Source organism: Chiloscyllium punctatum, chromosome 52, assembly GCF_047496795.1.
Source record: "Chiloscyllium punctatum isolate Juve2018m chromosome 52, sChiPun1.3, whole genome shotgun sequence".
In the NCBI taxonomy this organism is placed as follows: Eukaryota; Metazoa; Chordata; class Chondrichthyes; order Orectolobiformes; family Hemiscylliidae; genus Chiloscyllium; species Chiloscyllium punctatum.
Genome location: NC_092790.1, coordinates 17,770,719 through 17,793,709, shown reverse-complemented (window position 1 = coordinate 17,793,709; position 22,991 = coordinate 17,770,719). Strand labels below are relative to the sequence as shown.

At 44.3% G+C, this 22,991-nt stretch overlaps 1 protein-coding gene and 1 long non-coding RNA gene across 3 annotated transcripts in view; one reads left to right on the top strand and one right to left on the bottom strand.

The window, feature by feature from the left end:
• Nucleotides 1–22,991, bottom strand: part of LOC140470706 (histone H3) — a 375,678-nt gene that overhangs the window by 53,653 nt on the left and 299,034 nt on the right. The gene's annotated exons all lie outside the window — the stretch shown is intronic.
• The window catches only part of LOC140470798 (uncharacterized), a 39,905-nt gene continuing 19,018 nt past the window's right edge, over nucleotides 2,105–22,991 (top strand). For both annotated transcript variants that reach the window (XR_011956718.1, XR_011956717.1), the window contains exons 1-2: nucleotides 2,105–3,076; nucleotides 5,281–5,446. This is a non-coding gene — a long non-coding RNA (uncharacterized lncRNA). The remainder of the gene's footprint in view (nucleotides 3,077–5,280; nucleotides 5,447–22,991) is intronic.

The following is a 22,991-nucleotide window of genomic DNA, read 5'->3' as shown; positions in this document are numbered from 1 at the left end:
TAGAGTCATACAGCAAGGAGACAGACCCTTCAGCCCAACTAGTCCATGCCATCCATAATCTCAACCTAAATTAGTCCCACTTGTTTGCACTTGGCCCATATCTCTCCAAACCTTTCTTGTTTTTGTACTTATCTAAATGTCTTTTAAACATCGTAACTGTCCTTGTATCCGCCACTTTATCTGGAAGTTAAATCCACACTTGAACCACTAGCCATAAAAAAAAGTCGCCCATCATTTTGTTTTTAAAAATGTTTCTCCTCACCTGAAAAGTATGTCCACTGATCTTGAAGTCCCCCACCCTTGGGAAAAGACACCTGCCATTGACTTCATCTATGCCTATCATGATTTCATAAACCTCAATACCCCTCAAACTTCTATGGTCTGGTTAAAATAGTCCCATCCATCCAGCCTCTCTTTATAACTCAATCGCTCCATTTCTAACAACATACTGATATATCTTTTCTGAACCCTCTCCAGCTTAACAATTGCCTTCCCATAAAAAGGCAACCAGAACTGGACATAATACACCAGAACAGGCTTCACCAGTGTCCTGTACAACCACAACATGATGTCCGAACCCTAACACTCAATGGGCTGAGCAATGAAGGCAAGTGTTCTAAACACTTCCTCAAAACACCCTGTGTACCTATGACACAAACCACAAAAAATTATGTACCTGAACCCAGAGGTCTCTCTGCTGTACAACACTCCCAATTTTACAGACCTCTATCATGTCCCTTCCACCATCAACCTTCTGTGTTGTTCAGGAAACAACCCAAACTTCCTTCCAATGCTTCCAGAGATTTGTTTTTGTTGATCGTCCCAGTCAGACAAATACCAGCATGATCACTGGCCAATACATGATGGCGTAGGATCAGCAGCTCACAGATTCACATTCACCATTCAATAGACTTGACCCGATCGCTGCATTTTTGAAATTTCTTGCAGGTCTGTCCTCATTCATGCCCTCAGCTCCATTTCCCATCACCTCCCTTGGAGTGAAATATTTCCAGACCATTACCCAACCAAGTTCCAATCCCGCTTGTGACAACAATTTGCTGCTGCTCATGTGCAAAAATCCCTGGCAACAAGGTCACTGAGCCAAGGTCCCAAGGACTGACCACCTGGAATTGTCCGGAATCTGGTTCAGAACTTCTATGTTCATAGAATCATAAACTTTTACTGTTCGGAAGGAGGCCACTCATGTCTGTACCAACTCCAGAAAGAGCTACCCAGCTAGCCCCACTCTCCGGCCCTATCCCTGTAGCCCTCTAACATCCTGTACAGCTGTAACATGATTCCCCAACTCCTGTCATCAGTGCTCTGACCAGTGAAGGCAAGCAAGCCAAACACATACTTCACCACAGTGTCAAGCTGCAATGCCACATTTAAGGAACTGCCTTCCTGCACCCCATAGGTCTGCTTGTTCGGAAACACTCCCCAGACGATAGCATCAATGAAGATGTATCTAGACAGATGCATGAATGGGCGTCTCAATATTCTGTAAGTTTCAATCAGGTTGTCTCTCATCTTTCTAAACTCCATTGAGTCCAGACTTAGAGTCCTCAACCTCTCCTCGTATGAGAAGTGCTTTCATCCCTGGGATCTTTCTTGTAAACCCCCTCCAAGTTCAGCACATCCTTCCTGAGATAGGGGACCCAAAACTGCTCACAATGATCCAAATGTGGTCTGACCAGAGCCTTATCCAGCCTCAGCAGTACATCCCTGCTCTTGTATTCTAACCCTCCCGAAATGAATGCTAACATTACATTTACCTTCCTAACCGCCAACTGAACCTGCCTGTTAACCTGAAGAGAAACCTGAACCCGGACTCCCAAGTCCCTTCGTGCTTCAGATTTCCGAAACCTTTCCCCATTTAGGAAACAGTCTCGGTCTCTATTCTTCTAATCCCATTGTATACCCTCCCACACTGTCATCCATCTGCCAACCGAACCTTAATAGGATCCTGAACTCGGACTCACCCCCGAGGACCTTGTTTGTGCTTCAGGTCTGGCAGCATCTGTCCAGAGACAGACAGAGAGAAAGCGGAGTCAACGTTTCGAGTCCGGGGGCAGCCGTCCTTCAGGAGAGTGGCCTTTGGGCTTGATGTGCCGCCGCACAATTTCTTGTTCACTCCCATCTCTCTGTCTGTGTGTGTATTTGTCATTATTATTGAGTTTGGTGAGTCCCGGAGCCGGCCCTGTTGTTTCTCTCTCCTGAAAGGGTTGTCCCTTTAAAGAGTCTTTCCCCTGAAGCAGCTGCTAACGGTCACTTGGGGCACGAGGCGGCCGTTAACCGCCATCTCGCGCGGGGCCTGAGGGGGCGGGGCCTGAAGCTAAAATGGCGCCGGGGCCACGCGGGAAGGAAAAGCGCCGAGGGAGAGCGGACTGTGTCAACATGTCCCGTTCCCGAGGGTCAGGATGGTGGTTATTGGGGGGTGGAGGGGGCAGGAGAGATTCCCCCTCCCAGTGAGACACCTTGTACAAACCGCGAGGTCTCTATCCGTCTCTGTGCATCTATCTCTCTCTCTCTCTCTCTGTAACTGTTTGACTGTCCATGACATGCTTTAACTCTCTGACCAGGTCGACTAATCTCGATGACTGTGATCTTGTGTCTCTTTATGACAATGTTTCTTTCTAACCTATGTTCTTCTGTATGTCTATATCTCTCTGTTTCTTCCGGCCTCTCTGTGACCCTCTGTCTCTCCTTGACTCTCGAGGTGTCTCCATAACTCTCTCTGCGTGTTTAGTAGGAGTATTGTTTTGTGCTGAACACAACAACCAATTCCTGCCTTTGTAAAGTGCCTAACAGTTTGGTTTATTCAGTCCTAGAGCTGACTGCCCGCTGTGGAAACGAGGTAGTGGAGGGACTCAGCACCTCCTTACACTGCTTGCTTCGACCCCAATTCAAAATATTTTCTACAAAGATGGTGAGAAGATTTACTGGGAATACTCCAACCACAGCAGAACCGTACACACAATCATCAACATCAGCAATAGTTAAGAGGGCAATTAGGACTGCCCTAAGGAGGGAGTATCTCTCCTGAACAGCAAATTCCTCGCCGTTTCAATGATTGGTGAGTTTCAAAGTAACTCGATCCAAACCACATTTTCGGAGCAATATGATAGTACTGGGAGAGTGTGCAAAGGGAGATTTAACAGGATGTTGCTTTGGGGACTGGAGAGTTTCAGTGATGGAGAGAGAGATTGCACCTGGAACTACATTTCAAAGAGTTGCTGGATAAAAATCGTGGTTCTCCCGAATAGTATTGTGGGTTTACCCTTACCCCAAGGACTGTATTCATTCAAGAAGTGGACAGTGTTGGACTGCAGTAGACAAAATCTTTTTTTAAAATCACAACACATGCTGATGGCTAATCGCTTTATCTTTCATCTTGTTTTGAGGGGCTGCCTAAGTTTTAGACCCTGGGACATGAATCTGTTGATTGCCCCAGTACAACAGCTTAATGTCTGAGAGTGGCCCCTTCTGGCCTTGGTCTTTGGGGCAAGGAACCATTTGCTTTGGGTCTAGCATCATGCACATGAGCAGCATTACCATTTCATTGTCATGAGTGTTTCTTTGATGATACAAAGATAGGTGGAAGGACAGGTAGTGTTGAGGAAGCAGTGAGGCTGCAGAAGGATTTGGACAGGCCTGGAGAGTGGGCAATGGAATGGCAGGTAAAATACAATGTGGGAAAGTGGGAAGTTATGTATGTTAGTAAGAAGAATAGGGAACAAGACTGTTTCCTGAATGGGGAAAAGTTTCGAAAATCTGAAGCACAAAGGGACTTGAGTGTCCAAGCTCAGGATTCTCTTCACATTACCAGGCAGGTTCAGATGGCAGGTAGGAAGGCAAATGTAATGTGAGCATTAATTTTGAGCGGGTTAGAATACAAGAGCAAGATGTACTGCTGAGGCTGTATAAGGCTCCACATTTGGAGCATTGGGAGAAGTTTTGGGCCCCCTTTCTTGGGAAGGATGGGCTGAACATCAAGGGCGTCCAGAGAGGGTTTACACAATGAAGAACTTTTCATGTGAGGAGAGGTTGAGGACTCTTGAGTCTCAACTCGATGGAGTTCAGAAGAGTGAGGGAGAATCTGATTGAAAGTTGGAGAATACTGAGGGGCCCGGACAGAGTGGAATGTCGAAGATGCTTCCACGAGAAGGAGAGATGAGGACCCAGAGGCAAGGCCTCAGAGTGAAGGGAACTCCCTTTAGAACTGAGATGAGGAGGAATTTCTTCAGGATGACAGTGGGGTATCTCTGGACCTCATTACTGCAGATGGCTGTCATTAATAGCTGGGTCCTTGATCAGTAGGAGGCTCGACCGTGACAGAAAGAATGCAGGAGAATGGGGTTAAGCAACATATCAGCTATGACAGAATGGCGGAGCAATCTTGATGGGCCAAATGGCTGCTATATCTTATGGTGTTGGTTATTAAGTGAATAATAAACTGTGATGCCTCGCACAGTTTCGGCTCTCAGATTCAGAGCTTTCTGAGCATATGCTATTTGTCACTCACACTAAAAAGTGTTCAGGCAACTGGGCGACCAACACAACATAGGAGCCCTCGGGAGCCTGCTTCCCCCATTCTATATGGATGTGACTGATCTCATTTCAGTCTCGACTCCAATTTCCTGCCACCACTCCCTTTAACTTCTCACTGATGAACAAACTGTCTGGCCCCTCCTTCAATTTATTCAATGTCTCGACATGTCCCCACACACTGGAGCGTCAATTCCCATAGATTCCCACCTCCTCTCCCTTGGAGAGAAGCGATTCCTCACGATCACTGTTTTCAATCTGTCCTGTCCCCTTCTCCTGAAAAAATTACCCTTCGTTCTAAATCGTCCCACATGAGGAAACATCCTCTCTCCGTCACCTTTGTCAATCCCACCCCCTTTAGCGTCCTACATCCCTCAGTTAGATCCCTGCTCATTCCTACTCCAGAGAGCATTGGCCAAAACTGCTCTATCTCTCTCTCTCAATGCGAAACCCCTCATCTTTGAACATGAAATGTACAAAAGTACATTACTTTTAGATGATATCTTGGATGTAGACTACAAATCTCAAAGTGAGTTAGTCATAGTTTCCGAGAGGTCTACAGCGCTGAAAAAGGACCATCGGCCCATCGAGTCTGTACTGGTCAGAAACAACCAACCCACTATTCTTTAATCCCATTTCCCCAGTACTTGGCCCATAGCCTTGGCGTCCCGAGTGCACATCTAAATTTTCCTTCAATGTGATGAGTGTTTCTGCTTCTCCCCACCCTTACAGGCAGTGAGTTCCAGATTCCCCATCACCCTTCATGTATTGCTGGACATCGAATTGCATCTGGGAGAATTAACAAACACTGAAATTCACAACTAATCTTGGAGGAACTTGTTTGGGAGAGTACACAGCACAGAAACAACTAAGAGGATATTTTAAGCGTGGCCTTACAGTAAGTCTTTATTAACAAGTAGAGTCCATTCTTTCTTGATTATATGTTTTATTGAGATATGGCTCTTGATTAATACTAATGGCCTATATTTGAAAGTTAATTTAACCTGGAACAGTGTTTTAGAACATAGAACATAGAACAATACAGCGCAGTACAGGCCCCTCGGCCCTCGATGTTGCGCCGATCAAAGCCCACCTAACCTACACTAACCCACTATCCTCCATATACCTATCCAATGCCCGCTTAAATACCCATAAAGAGGGAGAGTCCACTACTGCTACTGGCAGGGCATTCCATGATCTTACGACTCGCTGAGTGAAGAACCTACCCCTAACATCAGTCCTATATCTACCCCCCCTTAATTTAAAGCTATGCCCCCTTGTAATAGCTGACTCCATACGTGGAAAAAGGTTCTCACTGTCAATCCTATCTAACCCCCTAATCATCTTGTACACCTCTATCAAATCACCCCTAAACCTTCTTTTCTCCAATGAAAACAGCCCCAAGTGCCTCAGCCTTTCCTCATACGATCTTCCTACCATACCAGGCAACATCCTGGTAAACTTCCTCTGCACCCGTTCCAGTGCCTCCACATCCTTCCGATAGTATGGCGACCAAAACTGCACACAATATTCCAGATGCGGCCGCACCAGAGTCTTATACAACTGCAGCATGACCTCAGGACTCCGGAACTCAATTCCTCTACCAATAAAAGCCAGTACGCCATATGCCTTCTTCACTGCACTATTTACCTGGGTGGCAACTTTCAGAGATCTGTGTACATGGACACCAAGATCCCTCTGCTCTTCCACACTACCAAGTAGTCTACCATTAGCCCAGTAATCCATCTTTTTATTACTCTTACCAAAGTGAATCACTTCACACTTAGCTACATTGAACTCCATTTGCCACCTTTCTGCCCAGCTCTGCAGCTTCTCTATATCCCGCTGTAACCTGCCATATCCTTCCTCACTGTCTACAACTCCTCCGACTTTCGTATCATCCGCAAACTTGGTCACCCAACCTTCTAACCCTTCCTCCAGTTCATTTATAAAAATGACAAACAGCAATGGTCCCAAAACAGATCCTTGCGGAACACCACTAGTGACGGCACTCCAAGATGAACCTTTGCCATCAACTACTACCCTCTGTCTTCTTCCAGAGAGCCAATTCCTAATCCAAACCTCCAACTCACCCTCAATGCCATATCTCTGTATTTTCTGCAGTAGCCTACCATGGGGGACCTTATCAAACGCCTTACTAAAATCCATATATACCACATCTACCGCTTTCCCCTCATCTACCTCCTTCGTCACCTTCTCAAAGAATTCAATAAGGTTTGTGAGGCACGACCTGCCCTTCACAAAACCATGCTGACTATCCTTGATCACATCATTCTTATCCAGATGTGCAAAAATGCTATCCCTTACAATTCTCTCTAAGACTTTGCCCACAACAGAAGTGAGACTCACTGGCCTATAGTTACTAGGATTATCCCTACTCCCCTTCTTGAACAAGGGAACCACGTTTGCTAGCCTCCAGTCCTCTGGCACTACTCCTGTAGACAAAGAGGACACAAAAATCAAGGCCAATGGCTCTGCAATCTCCTCCCTTGCTTCCCAGAGAATCCCAGGATAAATGCAATCAGGCCCAGGGGACTTATCTATTTTCACCCTTGCCAGAATTTCCAACACCTCATCTCTACATATCTCAAAGCCATCCATTCTACTTATTCGTGCCTCAGTATTCATATCGACAACAATGTCCTGTTCCTGAGTGAATACTGACGAAAAGTATTCATTCAGCGCCTCCCCAATCTCTTCAGCCTCCACACGCAACTTCCCATTACTATCCTTGATTGGACCTATTCCTTCCCTAGTCATTCTTTTATTCCTAACATACCTATAGAAAGCCTTAGGGTTTTCCCTAATCCTACCAACTAAGGACCTTTCATGTCCCCTCCTTGCTGCTCTTAGCTCTCTCTTCAGGTCCTTCCGGGCTACCTTATAACTCTCAATCGCCCCTATTGAACCTTCACGCCTCATCTTTACAAAGGCCGCCCTCTTCCATTTAACAAGGGATTCCAACTCCTTATTAAACCACGGCTCCCTCACACGACCCTTTCCTCCCTGCCTGATAGGTACGTACTTATCAAGGACACTCAATAGTTGCTCCTTGAACAAGTTCCACATATCAATTATGCTCTTGCCTTGGAATCTACTTTTCCAATCCACACATCCTAAGTCATGCCTCAACGCATCATAATTTCCCTGCCCCCAGCTATAACTCTTGCCCTGTAGTACACACTTATCCCTCTCCATCACCAGACTAAAAATCACCGAATTGTGGTCACTGTCCCCAAAGTGCTCACCTACCTCTAGTTCTAATACCTGGCCTGGTTCGTTACCCAGAACCAAATCCAGTATGGCCTCACCTCTTGTTGGCTTATCTACATATTGTGTCAGGAAACTCTCCTGCACACATTGCACAAACACTGACCCATCTAACGAACTTGAGCTATAGCTTTCCCAATCAATATCAGGAAAGTTAAAGTCTCCCATAACAATCACCCTATTACTGTCACTCTTCTCCTGAATCATCTTCGCAATCCTTTCTTCAAAGATTCTAGGACTATTAGGAGGCCTGTAAAAGACTCCTAACAGGGTGACCTCACCTCTCCTATTCCTAACCTCAACCCAAACTACCTCAGATGGCAAATCTTCATCCATCTTCCTTTCCACCGCTGTAATACTATCTTTGACAAGCAAAGCCACACCCCCCCCCTCTTTTACCCCCACCTCTGACCCTACTAAAACATTTAAACCCTGGAACCTGCAACAACCAATCCTGTCCCTGATCTAGCCATGTCTCCGTAATAGCCACAACATCGAAGTCCCAGGTACCAACCCACGCTGCAAGTTCACCTACCTTATTTCGTATACTTCTGGCATTAAAGTATACACACTTCAAGCCACTCTTCTGTTTACAGGCACCATCCTTTAAGATTGATGCCATATTCCTACCCTCCCTACACTCCAGGTCCTGCACCCTAAAGCTACAGTCTGGGTTCCCATGCCCCTGCAGAGTTAGTTTAAACCCCCCCCAAGAGCACTAGCAAACCTCCCCCCAAGGATACTGGTGCCCCTCAGGTTCAGGTGCAGACCATCCTGTCTATAGAGGTCCCACCTTCCCCAGAAAGAACCCCAGTTATCCAAGTACCGAAATCCCTCCCTCCTGCACCATCCCTGTAGCCACGCATTTAACTCTTCTCTCTCCCTATTCCTCGACTCTCTATCACGTGGCACGGGTAACAAACCAGAGACAACAACTCTGTTCGTTCTAACTCTGAGCTTCCAACCTAGCTCCCTAAAAGCCTGTCTAACATCCTCAGCACTCCTACCTATGTCATTGGTGCCAATATGGACCACGACTTCAGGCTGCTCCCCCTCCCCCTTAAGGACCCGGAAAACACGATCAGAGACATCACGTACCCTTGCACCTGGGAGGCAACATACCAAACGTGAGTCTCTCTCGTTCCCACAAAACCGCCTATCTGTGCCCCGAACTATCGAGTCCCCAATTATTATTGCTCTGCTCTTCTCCACCCTTCCCTTCTGAGTAGCGGGGACAGGCTCCGTGCCAGAGGCCTGAGCCCCGTTACTTACCCCTGGTAAGTCGTCCCCCCCACAAGTATCCAAAACGGTATACTTGTTCTTGAGGGGAACGACCACAGGGGGTCCCTGCACTGGCTGCTTCCTCCCAGTCCCCCTCACTGTCACCCATCTATCTGCCATCTTTGGAGTTACTACTTCCCTATAGCTCCGATCTATGACCCCCTCTGCCTCCCGAATGATCCGAAGTTCATCCAACTCCAGCTCCAGTTCCCTAACACGGTCTTGGAGGAGCTGGAGATGGGTGCACTTCCTGCAAGTGTAATCAGCAGGGACGTCCATGGCATCCCTCACCTCATACATGTTGCAGGAGGAACATTGCACTGCCTTCACTGCCATCCCTCTAAAGCTAACCTTTATTTTAAAACAAAACTGGGTCTAAAGAATACAACAAGCAAAATTCAGCACTTACCTACTTACCACAACGGATCTTATTATTAGGTTAGAGGAGGAGGGCGGGTGGGAGGCACTACCTCCGTAGTGCCTCGGGTTCTTCAGCTGCGCGCTTTTAAAGGGGAAACAAACCTCCCCAGGTAAGCTTACGCTCTACCTGCTTCCGGGTCTCGGCTGCCTCTCTGGTCGTCGTCACTTCCCCCTGCTGCTCCCCCTCTTTCTGTGAAGAGAGAGTGAAAAAAACCACCGCTGCCCGCTACCGGTAAGTACTTTTAAAACAAACAGTCTTACCTTAGCTGCTGCTCGCACTCAAAAAGTTTTGTAGATGAATAAGACACCGCTATTTTTTGGGTCTATAGATTGGAGCTAAAATGGCCTTTTGTAGAGTGATATGCTCTTCTTGTCCGATGTGAGTGTTCAGGGAGAGTTTACGGGCCTCTGAGGATTATATCTGCAATAAATGCTGTTGGTTGCGAATCCTATCAGATTGAATGGATTGGTTGGAGAGACAGTTAGAGGCAATGAGGATGTGCAAGGGGATGTGATGGATGGCAGTTATAAGAAGAGGGAAATGTCGCAGATACAGTTACTTAGAAGGATTAACTCCAGGAAAGGTAAGAGTAGTAGGCAGTTAGCGCAGGAGTCTTCTGTAGCTATCCCCATTTCAAACAAGTATGCTGTTTTGGAAAATGTAGGGGATGATGGATTCTCAGGGAAACAGTCAAATTTCTGGTATTGAGACTGGCTCTAATGCAATGAGGGGTATGTCGGATTCTAAGCGATCGATTGTGTTAGGGGACTTTCTGGTCTGAGGTACAGACAGACATTTCTGTGGGCAGAAGCAACAAATCAGAATGTTGTGTTGCTTTCCTGATGCCAGGATCAAGGATGTCTCCGAGACGGTGCAGAATGTTCTCAAGGGAGAGAGGGGCCAGCAGGAGATCATTGTACATGTTGGAACCAATGACATGAGAAGGGAAAAGGTTAAGATTCTGAAGATAGATTACAGAGAGTTAGGCAGGAATTTAAAAAGGTCCTTGAGAGTAACAATATCTGGATTGCTCCCAATGCTATGAGCTAGTGAGCGCAGGAATAGATGGCTGAGGAGCTGGTGTATGGGAGAAGAATTCACATTTGTGGATCATTGGGGGTAGACGTGACCAGTACAAGAAGGACAGATTGCACTTAACTTGGAAGGGGATTAATATACTGGCAGGGAAATTTGCTGGAAATGCTCAGGAGGATGTAAACTAGTAAGATAGGGGGTTGGGACCCAGGGAGATTGTGAGGAAAGAGAGCAATCTGAGACTGGTTCAGTTGAGAACAGAAATGAGTCAAACAGTCAGGGTAGGTAGGGACAAAGCAGAGAACAAGGTAGGACTGATGAATTAAACTGCATTTATTTCAATGCAAGCAACCTAACAGGGAAGGCAGATGAACTCAGGGCAAGGTAAGGAACATGGGACAGGCATATCAAAGCAATTACAGAAAATGGCTCAGAGATGGACAGGACTGGCAGCTTAATGTTCCAGGAAACCAATTCCACAGGAAGGACAGAAAAGTAGGCGAGAGAGGAAGGGGAGTGGTGTTTTTGATAAGGGGAGGCATTACAGCTGTACTGAGGGAGAATGTACCCAGAAACACATCCAGGAAAGTTGTTTGGGTGGAACTGAGAAATAAGAAAGGGATGATCACCTTATCGGGATTGTATTATAGACCCCCCTAATAGTCAGAGGGAAATTAAGAAACAAACTTGTCAGGAGATCTAGGGGATTTTAACTTTCCAGACCTAGATTGGGACTGCCACAGTGTTAAGGGTTTAGATGGAGTCGAATTTGTTAAATGTGTACAAAAACATTTTCTGCAACAATACATGGATGTGCCTACTAGAGAAGTTGAAAACCTTGACCTACTCTTGGGAAATAAGGAAGGGCAGGTGACTGAGGTGTCAGTGGGGGAGCACTTTGGGGCCAGCGACCATAATTCTTTCAAAAGCTGATGGCAGGCAGATGTTCGCAGGCAAGGGGACGGCTAGAAAGTAGAAAGCCTTCAAAAATGAGATAACAAGAATCCAGAGAAAATATATTCCTGTCAGGGTGACAGGGAAGGCTGGTAGGTATAGGGAATGCCGGATGAGTAAAGAAATTGAGGGTTTGGTTAAGAAAAAGGAAGCATATATCAGGTATAGACAGGATAGATTCAGTGAATCCTTAGAAGACTTTAAAGGAAGTAGGAGTATTCTTAGTAGGGAAATCAGGAGGGCAAAAAGGGGACACGAGATAGCTTTGGCAAATAGAATTAAAGAGAATCCAAAGGGTTCTTACAAATATATTAAGGACAAAAGGGTAACTAGGGAGAGAACAGGTCCCCTCAAAGATCAGCAAGGCGGCCTTTGTGTGGAGCCACAGAAAATGGGGGAGATACTAAATGAATATTTTGCATGAGTATTTACTGTGGAAAAGGATATAGAAGATATAGACTGTAGGGAAATAGATGGTGACATCTTGCAAAATGTCTAAATTACAGAGGAGGAAGTGCTGGATGTCTTGAAACAGTTAAAGGTGGATAAATCGCCAGGACCTGATCAGGTGTACCTGACAACTCTGCGGAAAGCCAGAGAAGTGATTGCTGGGCCTCTTGCTGAGATATTTGTATCATCGATAGTCACAGAGGTGGTGCCAGAAGTCTGGAGGTTGGCAAACGTGGTGCCACTGTTTAAGAAGGGCAGTAAAGGCAAGCCAGGTAACTATAGACTGGTGAGCCTGACCTCATTGGTGGGCATGTTGTTGGAGGGAATCCTGAGGGACAGGCTGTACATGTATTTTGAAAGCCAAGGACTGATTAGGGATCGTCAACATGGCTTTGTGCGTGGGAAATCATGTCTCACAAATTGATTGAGTTTTTTGAAGAAGTAACAAAGAAGATTGATGAGGGCTGAGCAATAGTTCTGATCTATATGGACTTCAGTCAGGTGTTTGACAAGGTTTCCCATGGGAGACTGATTAGCAAGGTTCGATCTCATGGAATACAGGGAGAACTAGACATTTGAATACAGAACTGGCTCAAAGGTAGAAGACAGAGGGTGGTGGTGAAGGGTTGTTTTTCAGACTGGAGCCCTGTGATCTGTAGAGTGCCACAAGGATCGGTGCTCGGTCCTCTACTTTTTGTCATTTACATAAATGGATTTGGATGCGAGCATAAGAGGTACCGTTAGTAAGTTTGCAGATGACACCAAAATTGGAGATGTAGTGGACAGCGAAGAGGGTTATCTCAGATTACAACAGGATCTAGACCAGATGGGCCAATGGGCTAGGAATTTACAGATGGAATTTAATTCAGATAAATGTGAGGTGCTGCATTTTGGGAAAGCAAATTTTAGCAGGACTTATGCATTTAATGGTAAGTTCCTAAGGAGTGTTGCTGAACAAAGAGACCTTGGAGTGCAGGTTCATAGCTCCTTGAAAGTGCAGTCGCAGGTAGATAGGATAGTGAAGAAGACGTTTGGTATGCTTTCCATTATTGGTCAGAGTATTGAGTACTGGAGTTGGGAGGTCATGTTGCGGCTGTACAAGACATTGGTTAGGTCACTGTTGGAATATTGCATGCAATTCTGGTCTCCTTCCAATCGGAAAGATGTTGTGACATATGAAAGGGTTCAGGAAAGATTTACAAGGATGTTGGCAGGGTTGTAGGATTTGATCTATAAGGAGAGGCTGAGCAGGCTGGGGCTGTTTTCCCTGCAGCGTCAAAGGCTGAGGGGTGACCTTATAGAGAGTTATGAAATTATGCGGGCATGGATAGGATAAACAGACAAAGTCTTTTCCCTGGGATCGGAGAGTCCAGAATTAGAGGGCATTGGTTTAGGGTGAGAGGGGAAAGATATAAAAGAGACCTATTGGGGCAACTTTTTCAACCAGAGGGTGGTACGTGTATGGAATGAGCAGCCAGAGGATGTGGTACAATTGCAACATTTAAGAGGCATTTGGATGGGTATATGAATAGGAAGGGTTTGGAGGGATATGGGCCAGGTGCTGGCAGGTGGGACCAGATTGGGTTGGGATATCTGGTCGGCATGTACAGGTTGGACCAAAGGGTCTGTCTCCATGCTGTACATCTCTACGACTCTTTGACTAAAGAAACAGAAGGAAGCATTGTCAGGTATAGACAGGTTAGATCGAGAGAATCCTTCGAAGAGTATAAAGGCAGTAGGAGTATACTTCAGAGAGAAATCAGGAGGGCAAAAAGGCGACATGAGATCGCTTTGGCAAATAACGTTAAGGAGATACTAAAGGGTTTTTACAAATACATTAAAGACAAAAGGAGTAACTAGGGAGAGAATCGGGCCCCTCAAAGATCAGCAAGGCGGTCTTTGTGTGGAGCCGTAGGAGATGGGGGAGATATGAAACGAGTATTTTGCATCATATTTACTGTGGAAAAGGACATTGAAGATATAGAACGTAGGGAAGTAGATGGTCACACCTTGCAAAATGCCCAAAATTACAAAGATATTACATATCTAAATAAACTGGGAGAGGGAGAAATGTTATCTTTCTCGTACATTCCAAAATTCAAATTCTGTTTTGATGCCACTAAATGTTTGGAATGGTAGATTCTTGCAGCATGGAAACAAACCTTTCTGCCTAACTCGTGCATGCTGACCAGGTTTACTGATCCAGTCCCATTTGCCAGCATTTACCTCAACCGTCTGAAACTTTCGCATCTGAGTGTCTGTCGAAATGTCTTCTCAAAGTTGGAATTGTATCTATCTCCACCATTTGCTTTGGCGGTTCGTATCATACACACACTGATTCTCTGTGTGAAAACGTTGCCTCTTAGGGCCTTATTAAATCTGTCCCCTCTCAACTTAAAACCATGCTTTTCAGTTTTGAACTCTCCTACCCTGGGGAAAAGACCTTGGCTGTTCAGGTTATCTAAGCCCCTCGCAATTTTAGGAAACCCTATAACGTTCCCCCTTAGTCTCCTGTGCTCCAGCTTATCCATTAAATATAAACCCTCCACTCTCGATAGCATCCCTGTAAATCTTTTTGATGTCCTTTCAAAGTCGACTTCCACAACAAGACATGAACCCAGATCCCAAGAACATGCCCTTGGTCTCTGGATTAGTAGCTGAAAATGTGTTGATGGAAAAGCGCAGCAGGTCAGGCAGCATCCAAGGAACAGGAGAATCGACGTTTCAGGCATCAGCCCTTCTTCAGCTCCTGTTCCTTGGATGCTGCCTGACCTGCTGCGCTTTTCCAGCAACACATTTTCAGCTCTGATCTCCAGCATCTGCAGTCCTCACTTTCTCCTCTCTGGATTAGTCGACCACTGGGTCATCACACTTTCGATGTTTGGCTTCAGCCTGCAGCCATGTAATTCCTCAGTTGCAATGTTCTCTTTTCTAATGAAAGCTTTCATCATTTCTTCATCCATAAAATATTGAGGATATGTCTTCATGATCTGAACCATGTAATTAAAATTTTTCATATCTCCTTTGCTACACTAGTCAATCCACCTTGAACCTTTGTGATATAGTTCACGCACTCTCCTCAAATAAGGACAGATTCCCAATCTTTGTCCTCAGACTATTTTCCTTATATTGTAAAATACCGGCCTCAAATCCCATCGCGAATCTTAATAAAACAGACAGCAGCAATAGTTTTTATTTTCCCTACACATCAACATAACTCAACACAGTGTCTTGGAAATCTTTTCAGCACCTCCTCAATTGTTGCTGCACATTTCTTTAACTGTGGGACTCAAGAGACCGCAGGCACCATGTTTGTATTAAGAAAACATGTATTGTGTCATAAAACTGGAACAGGTTTATAAGGATGTTACTGAGACTGGACGGTCTGAGTTACAACGAGAGGCTGGTTAGGCTGGAACTTATTTCCCTGGAGCCTCAGAGGTTAAGGATGACCATTTAGCAGTTAATAACATCAAAAAGGAACAGATAAGACGAATGCACATGGGTCTTTTCCCCAAGGTAGGAGAGTCCAAAACTAGAAAACTAGAACTGAGAGGGGAAAGATTTCAAGGGGTCCTGAGAGGCAAATTTTATACACAGTAATATTTGCATTGAGCAAGCGACCAGCGGAAGTAGTGGAGGTTGGTACAATTATGACATTTAAAAAACGTTTCTACAGGGACATGGATAATAACAGATGGAAGGGTAAGTGTCAAACACAGGCAAGAGGGACTAGTTCAGTTTAGGAAACCTGGTCGGCATGGACGAGTTGGGCTGAAGGACCTGCTTGCATGGTGGACTCAATGTTTGAGACTCTCAGGATTGCACCCTCTTCACTGTACATCGCTGCCACTTGGGAGTTTATTTCCTGTCGGGAGGGGAGCGACACCAACAGCGTGGGTTCAATTCAGTACTGACTAACCTCCCCACGAAGGTCTCTCCACACTGGTGTGTGGTGACCCTCAGATTAAACCAGCAATCTCCTACCTCGTTAATGAGAGACAGACTGTGGTGACTTTACTATCGTTCCCATAAAGTGCTAAAGAGAGGGGGTTGACAAAGGAAACAGAGAGGATGTTTCATCGTGTGGGACAATCTAGAACGATCGGTTATCATTTCAAGATAAGGGGGTGCGGCAGATTGAAACCCGAAATGAGGAAGAATGGATTCTCTCAAAAGTGGCGGGGGTGATGACGAGTAAGTTTTTAAGCTTGTGTTGTTTACTCTGGGGTAGAGAAGGTGGTTTGAGGAGGGCACGAGAAGGGACCTGACCGAGGTGTGTAAGGCTATGGGGGACATGGAGAAGCTGTTCGCCTTGGTCAAAAGTCAACAACATGGGGGAAGGCATCATTTTAAAGTGAAAGGCAGAGGGGGATTTGAGGCTAGTTTCACCTAGAGGATGATGAGGGTCTGGAATTGCACTGCCTGGGAGGCTAGCTGAGGAGGGAATCCTCACGTAATGGGCCAAATGTCCTCTTCTGTACTGCATGATTCAGAATGTCTCCAATGTTTAAAGCAGCCCTCCACTGAAATATAAACATTGTCTCCGACAGTTTGTAACTCCAGGTAATTACCTAGAACTTGAACATCAACAGGCCATGATGTGTATGGGTACATTTTACAGCTGTACAATCCACTGTCATCGGTGCTGTTTACTTTATTGCTGTGCGAAGACGCTCATATTTCAGACTTCATTGAATTGATCATCTTGCCTTTTTATAAAAGGTAAATTCTCTCTCTGACTAAATTTTGAATCTGAACCGACAATTTAATTTCACTGTATCTCCTTTCAAAAGTGAAACTGGAACAACATGGAAATCCACATTTCCATCTAAGATTGAAAGCAAAGTTGCATCATTGCAGCTTACCACAGGCTATCACTTCACTGGTAACTGTTCCAAAAACATTCACTCTATCACATTGTTTCTGGAATGGGTTTACGAGTATCAGTCCAGCCAAACTATCCCTGATATTTTCTACAATCCGTTCTGAATAAATAAATGAATATCATTAATTTGCTTTCAACTCACCTTCAGAATTGAGCACAGCTTTGCTTCCTCTTACTGAGGAAGAGGTCTTAAGACCATAAGAAATCAGAACGGGGAGGTCATTCTGCCCCCTTCCCAGTCATAAAGAGTCAAATAAAATCAGACACTTTCAAATGTCAGCTGAAAGCAAATGCAAGTAGAGATGAGGAAAAGAAGATGCACAAATACAACACGAGGATTGAAGCAAAAGTTTTTTTTTAAAGTTATGACTTGGAGGTGCCTGTGTTGGACTAGGATGGACTAGGGTGTACAATGTTAAAAATCACACAACACTAGGTTATAGTCCAACAGGCTTATTTGGAAACACTAGCTTTTGTAGTGCACTCCTGATAAAGGAACAGTGCTTCCAAATAAATCTATTGGACTATAACCTTTTGTTGTATGATTTTTACTTTAAAAATGTTAAAAGAGTAAAAGGCAAGGACTGAAAATATTACAATAGCAGCAAGAGGTACAATTAGCAAGATAAATAGACATAGGACTATCAGTTCTTAATGATATTATATGACACTCAAATCTCAGAGTCAAGGATGCTGTAGGCAATAGTGATCGTAAATTATAGTTGATACAATTCAGTTCGTTGGATCAGAATTTGAATTAATAGAGAAGGGAAGGGCACCACTCTCTGGGTGAAAGCACTTCTCCTTATCTCGCTGCTACCCGATTTACTTGACACTGTGACCCCTTGGTTTTGAACATCACACCTAGCCTCCATGGTCATCAGGAACATACTTCCTGCATTTACTCTGTCTATTCATAGAGTAAACAGCAAGGAAACAGAGTCTTCTGTCCAACCAGTCCATGCTGACCCTGTTCCCAAAATAAACTAGTCCTACCTGTGGTTAGCACTGCTGCCTCACAGCGCCAGAGACCCGGGTTCAATTCCCGCCTCAGGCGACTGACTGTGTGGAGTTTGCATGTTCTCCCCGTGTCTGCGTGGGTTTCCTCCGGGTGCTCCGGTTTCCTCCCACACTCCAAAGATGTGCAGGTCAGGTGAATTGGCCATGCTAAATTGCCCGTTGTGTTAGGTAAGGGGTAGATGTAGATGTAGGGGTATGGGTGGGTTACGCTTCGGCGGGGCGGTGTGGATTTGTTGGGCCGAAGGGCCTGTTTCCACACTGTAAGTAATCTAATCTAATCTAATCTAATCTAATCTACCTACCTGCATTTAGCCTACATTCTCCAAACCTTTCCTCTTCATGAACTAATTTGAATGTCTTTTCAACATTAAAACTGTGTATGCATTTGCTCCTTTCTCTGGCAGTTCATTTCATGCACTAACCACTCTGTAAAAAAACTAGTTGCCCAAAAGACCTTTTTAAAATCTTTCTCTCCTCACCTTAAAAATATGTTCTGTAGTTTTGAATTCCTCCACCTGAGGGAAAAGATGCTCATAATTCACTTTTTCTATGCTTCTCATGATTTGAGAACCTCAAAATGGTCGACCGTTAACTGTCTCTGCTCCAGTGAAAAATGTCCCAGTCTTTCTAATCTATTTTTGTGTCTCAAGCCCTCCATTCCCAGAAACTTACTAGTAAATCATTTCAGTTCCCTCTCTAGTTTAACAATATCCTTCGTATAACAGGGCGACCAGAATGGCACTCAGTGTTCTAGAGGAGGCCTCAACACTTCAAAATGACATCCAAACTCCGATACTCAAAGGTCTGATCAAAGAAGGCAAGCATACTAAATGCCTTCTTAAACACTCTGTGATGCGAATTTCAAAGAATTGTGCACCTGCATGCCTAAATTCCTCTGCTCTACAACACTGACCGAGGCCCTATGATTAATTGTATCCAGTATTCTTGTTTGTATAACCAAAATGCAATATCGCACATTTATCCAAATTAAACTCTATCTGCTACTCCTCAGCCCACTGATGCAATTGATCAAGGTTCTTTGTAATCCTAAGTCACCTTTTTCACTGTTCACTATACCACCAAGTTTGCACACTTACTAGCCATATATCCAGTTTTCTCATCCAAATCATTTAAATTAATCACAAATAACAGAGGACACTGCAACATTCCTTATGGAACAAGACAGGCCCATTCCTCCAATCTGAAAACAACCTTCCACCATAACTCCGTTTCCTGTCATTAAACCAATTTGTATCCAATTCGCAAGCTCATCATAAATTCCGTGTGATATAACTGTCCTAATTAGTCAATCATGCGGAACCTTATTAAAGGTTTTAGTGAAATCCAAGTAAACAACGTCTACAACTCCCCATTCATGTATTTTTTGGTCACTTCATTAACAAATTCAATCAAGTTGGTTAGAACATATTTTCCGCCCACAAAACAATGCTGACTGTCCCTAGTCAATCCCCTCCTTTCCAAATGCGTATAAGTACTATCTTTCATAAACACGTCCAAAAACTTACCCATCAGACTTACAAATCAAAAGCTTCCAGGATTCTCATTACAGCCTTTCTTGAAGAAAGGCTCAATATTAGCCAACCTAAAATACCAAATACTGTGTGTGTGAGTGTGTGTGTGTGTATATATGCAGGCGTGAAATTCTTATTCATTTTTCACCACCAGGATGAAAGGAAACATTTGATTGGCCAGTCACAAGCAATGTCACTGAGGGCAATCATTAAATCATGACTTTATAGATGATACAAATATTATTAGTCAGAGCCCCGCAATTCCTTCCACATTGTCTTGGAATACATTTGATCAGGTCCTGGTGGGTTTGTTTACCTTTGTTTTCTGATACTTCCAGCGCGAGTTCTTCTGTAATGTCAAATGTTTTCAAAATATTGATATTCATTTCCCAGAGTTCCTTTCTCAAAAATAAAAACTGATGCAAAATATTACTTTAATACCTTCTATTAGAATTTTCTAGCTTTCTATCAGGTGCCCTCCTTGTTCTTCTAAACTCTCTAGTGAATATAATCATAACCAATCCAGTCTCTCATCATATATATACTTGACCACGATCTAAACTGCCCCAAGTTGCCAATTGAGAAAGTGATGTTGAGCTTTTTTCTTGAACTGCTGTAGTCCATGTGCTGTAGGTAGACCCACAATGCCCTGAGAGAGCGAATTTCAGCATTTTGTCCCAGCGGCACAGAAGAGACTATCAATATATTTCCAAGTCAGGATGGTGAGTGGCTTGGAGGGGAGCCTGCAGGGTGTAAGGTTCCCATGCATCTGCTGCCTTTTAGATGGAAGCTGTCATCGGTTTTGAAGGTGCTGTCTGAGGATCTTCTGTGAACTTCTGCAGGGCATTTTGTAAATAGTACACAATGCTGTCACTGAGCGTCAGTCGTGGGTGTCGTGGACGCTTGTGAATGTGGTGCCAGTCAAGTGGGGGCTGCTTTGTCCTTGGATTGTGTCGAGCTTTTCGAGGACTGTCCCATCACACTCCTGATTTGTGCCTTGTAGATGGTGGACAGGCTTCGGGAATCAGGAGTTGAGTTACTCGCAACAGAATTTGCAACCTCTGATCTGATCTTACAGCCACTGTGGGCATGTGACAACTCCAGTTGAGCTTCTCCAGGAAACTCCGGGATGTTGATCGCAGGGGACTCAGTGATGATAACAAGTGGTGATGGTTAAATTCTCCTTCAATGATAACTCTCAGGATGTTAAAAGTGGGAGATGTGAATACTACTGAATGTCAAGGGGCAATGTTAGATTGTCTCTTATTGGTAATGGGCAAAAGTGAGGACTGCAGATGCTGGAAACCAGAGTTTAGATCAGAGTGGTGCTGGAAAAGTACAACAGGTCAGGCAGCATCCCAGGAGGAGGAAAAATCGACGTTTCGGGCTAAAGCCCTTCCTCACGATGTTCATCTTTCTGATGAAGGGCTTTTGCCCGAAACGTCAATTTTCCTGCTCCTCGGATGTTGTCTGACCTGCTGTGCTTTTCCAACACCATTCTGATCTAAACTCTTATTGGTAATGATCTTTGCCTGTCATTTGTATGGCGTGAATATTACTTGTCACTTGTTAGCACCAGTATGGTTATTAATCAAATTTTTTTTCATTTGGATATGGACTGTTTCAGTATCTGAGAAGTGGTGAATGGAGCTAAACATTGCTCACTGATAGTTGCACATCGCCGCGTCTGACCTTATGATGGATGGAAGATCATTGATGAAACATCCCTGCTCCTGCCCTCGAGTTCCTATCACTGGGAGGGTCCTGTCAAAAGCAGCTTAGGCAGGCGTGGCATAAAATCATCAAAACATACATTGGCACCAACTAGACAAAGAGATGACCAACCTAACACTGTGATATTTAGTTTGTTCACAACCCCCACTTTCTATCGCCAATTTTTAAATCACACCGATAAGATGCTTCATCTGAATACACTGCACTTTTTATGGTCAGTGACCCGTATGTAGATTGTTTTATTAATCCATTATTCTGATACCATCCGAAATGCTTATGTCCTCTCAGTATTTGGGCTGGGGTCTGGTAGTTCATTACAATCCTCTCATTTCTCAGAGCATGTTCAGGATTGGCTTCCAGAGTTAGCGTTTCATCAGAAACTGCAAAAAACAATATGACACGAAATCAGCTTGGGATACAAATTACATTTGATAGTTGAATGTTGTGGATTCTAACACCAGGAAGGGGATGCTAGAGCTGCACGGGACATGAATGAGGCCACGGCTAGAACACTGTGTACAGTTCCAGTCTCCACACGACAGGAAGGATGTTATTGCACTAAGGGCAATATAGAGGAGAATCCCAGGATATTGCCTGTGAGGAACAACTTCAGTGATGAAGAGAAGCTAGATAAGCTCGGGTTGTTTTCTTTTGAATACAGCAGGTTGGTGGGGTCCTGATAGAGGTGTGTAAGAGTATGAGGAGCATGGACGGGGGATATGAAGCAGCTGTTCCGCTTAGTTGAAGGGTCAATAAGAACGGGGCTATCACGTCAATTGAAAGGCAGTAGGTTTTGATTAGATTTAAGGATTATTTCATTCAGAGGGTGAATAGGTATGAAGGACTTAGCCTCAATAACCCTGTAGTAAAGAATTCCACAGATTCATTCCCCTCAGAGATGAAATTCCCCCTCACTCCCATCTTCAATTAGCAACCCTCTTTATGTGAGAGGATACCCCTCTGGCCAAGAGTCTCCAACACAAGTTCCGCATGCCCCGTACAAGTCCCTCTAAGAAGATTCAACAAGATCAGTTTCTGTTCTTCTAAATCTACTCAAAATCTCCACATGAGAAATTATTAACTCCGAGCCTGACTTTATGTAAATTATTGACCAAAAGAAACTGAAATTTGAGCAGTAGATCATGCTGAAGCATGTATTTGGCTGAAAATTAGCTTGGAGTTAAAGAAAATACCGTGTATAGTTCATTACCACACTACCAGAAGGATGTGGAGATTTTACAGAGGGTACAGAAATGGTTAACCAGGCTATTGCCTCGTTCGGAGGGTATTAGCAATGAGGAGAAATTGGACAAACTTGGTCTATTTTCACCTGAACAGCAGTGAATAGAGACAATTTTTGGGCGTTCACAAAATGATGAGAGGCATAGATGGAATGACTAGCCAAAGTCTTTTTTTTCCCCAGAGTATAAATGTCAATTACTGAGGGACATAGGTTTCATGTAAAAGGGGGAAAGTTTAATGAAAATGTAAGAAGCAAGTGTTTTATCACATAGAGAATGGTAAGTGCCTGGAATGGCTTTTCAGAGAAGGTGGTGAAGGTAGATAACTCAATACCGCGTTCTCAAGGGAGCAACAAAAGACAGGGCAATAAATGCTGGGCCTATGTCGCACAAATGAATGAAATTTCATGCATCATATACCTGCCCATTATAGTCTGTCTGTACTCCTCTGTTCTCCTCCTTCACCCTTCTTGTTTGCTACATTTCCAAGCTTTCTGATCACTTATGGAACTGAAGATCAGAACTGAAGTTAATATCCATTAATATTTGTCATAATGGTTATCACAACTAGTTCTGATCTGCAAGTGGCACCATTT